This window comes from Desmodus rotundus, chromosome 4 (assembly GCF_022682495.2).
Source record: "Desmodus rotundus isolate HL8 chromosome 4, HLdesRot8A.1, whole genome shotgun sequence".
Taxonomy (NCBI): domain Eukaryota; kingdom Metazoa; phylum Chordata; class Mammalia; order Chiroptera; family Phyllostomidae; genus Desmodus; species Desmodus rotundus.
Window position 1 is genome coordinate 82,938 of NC_071390.1, and position 2,358 is coordinate 85,295.

General features: G+C 40.6%; 1 pseudogene; it reads right to left on the reverse strand.

Annotated features, from left to right (window-relative positions):
• Positions 1 to 1,124: 1,124 nt before the first annotated feature.
• LOC128780783 (U4 spliceosomal RNA) lies at positions 1,125 to 1,192 on the reverse strand (annotated as a pseudogene).
• Positions 1,193 to 2,358: the final 1,166 nt, after the last annotated feature.

Sequence of the window (2,358 nt, forward strand, 5' to 3'; positions counted from 1 at the left end):
CGGAGCAGACCCAGAACCAAAAGCTGAACCCCACACCCCGGCCCCAATCCCAAAACTGTCCCTACAACCCAGGTCAGATCATGGACCCTGAATGCCAGACACTAGACACCAGAGACTGACAGAGAACCCTGGACACCAGGTTCCATACATCAGACCCGAGAACCAGAGCTGCACCAACATCAACAACAAACACCAACTCAGGACATGAAGCCACAGCATAAGAGACTCCAGATCCCAGACACACAGATTCAACCTCAGGCCACAGACCCAGGAAACAGAACCCAGATCTGTAACCAGGACCCCACAGCCACACTCCAGGGTTACAGCTGGACAATGGAGCCCAGTTGCCAGATGCAGGAGCAGAACCGAGTCCTCACAATGTAAACAGAGCCAGGAGCCCATAAAAAACATTCCTGAATCTCTAACTCCAAGCAGCTGGCCTCAGAAACAGGTTTTCATGCCAATGTAAGTATACAAGAGAAGAAAATAACTCCCAGCACTACTAAATTATACCAAGCCCTGCAGGAATAGACCAAAAAGGCTGACAGAGCAAAAAATAATAATAATGCTTACTTTCGCCAGGAGATGCCCATGATCTCTCAGAGACTACACTTTCCAGAAGTTACTGTCCCGCCCACGAACGCCACATGGCTGGATAACCAAACTTGTGGGGATTAGAAAATTATTTTTTATCATACCTTCTATATTCTCACAGCTAAGATGACAATCAAATCAAATTAATCTGATTAATGGGAGGTATTCAGTGTCTAATACATGGACAAGGGGAATTCACATTCAAATGAATACCAAATAAATTGAGGTGATATTGGGTATATAGGGTATTTTGGAATATGGAAGAACAGAGTCTTAGATTTCAACAGTGAAATGGGGGACATGCAGGTAATTTAGGAAAAAAGCCAGCACACCTGGCAGGTTGATTAGTGTTGGGCAACTCCCAAAACTTTAAGACACGAGGAGACGGTAAGAGGGTCAACAGGCTCTTGCTAGGAGTGTCACTGTCTGAAGCTGAGGTGATGGTGCTGAAGCTCTCTTCCTAAACCAAACTGTGGCAACTAAACCTCTTAGGAAGAAATGAGATGACAATCCTAATTTCTCAGTCTTCCCTTTCTTTTAGCAATAATCGCGCCTCAGATAAACCTCATTGGCTACGATACTGCCACTGCGCAAAGCTCAGCCTTCCCTTCCTTAACAGCCAGTTTAAAATCAACGTGCCAAGTGCAAAGTGTTAGCCCTCTTCATTGCCACCTTTGAAACTTCAAATACAAGTTGTATATCCACAAGCTACCTTAGAACATTGTTCCATATTTCACTGATATAACCATTCTGTTCTGAGAATAAGTTACTTTACTTAAATTGTTACATCTTCCTTAAGTAAATGGTGACATACATGTACTCCCCAAATTCACCTCATATTAAACACCTGAGTGCTTGCTTACCTGGTGGGGAAACAACCTTTCCTGTGACCTCAACTATCTTTGGGCTGGTCTAATAATCCAACAGGTAGGACACAGGTTAGCAAATGAAAATGGCCAAATGTAAGACATGCATAGGCAGGAGAACCTCACTCACAGGAGAGAGTCAGAAACCCCACACGCAGAAGAGCATAAATGAGACAGCGATGATGTGAGGTGCCGTGGTTATTTTCTATGATAAAAATATCTCCTTACATATGTGGGAAAATATTTGTGATATAATGCAAGGTGCTGGAACCACTGAACGGGAAAACTATTGGGCCCCCTACATGACATCCTCCACCAAGATCAATTCTTTAATTGATTTTACCATCCACTCATAACTAACATAAAACAGTGAGAGCTCTCTGAAACATACCAAGAGATCTAAAGTGAAAGAATGGGGAAAATATAGTACACGAACATTACCCAAATCAAAATGATATCACATATAGTAGACTTGGAGGCAAAAAAACCCAAAAACCCCACTACATATAAAAAGGAGTACTTCATATCAGTAAGTTCAATTTATCAGTTACTTTCAAATTTTTATTCACTAAATAACATAAATTCAAAATTATATAGAACAGAGCTACAAAGAAAAATAGACTAATAATCATTATAGGAGATTTACCAAAACTCTCTCTGTTTCAGAACCAATGAAGCCCACAAAAAAATAGTAAAAAATATTTTTTAAAAAACATGAGAAGCAAATTGCATTCAATGTGCACAAGTACTTTGCTACACCCCAAAACTGCAAATTACAGATGCTTTCCAAGGACCACGGAGACGTTTATAAAAACTGACTATATTGTAATATAAAGCAAGTTCCAACAAATTTTAAAGGACTGAAATGTGTTTGTGTGTGTATATATATACACACACA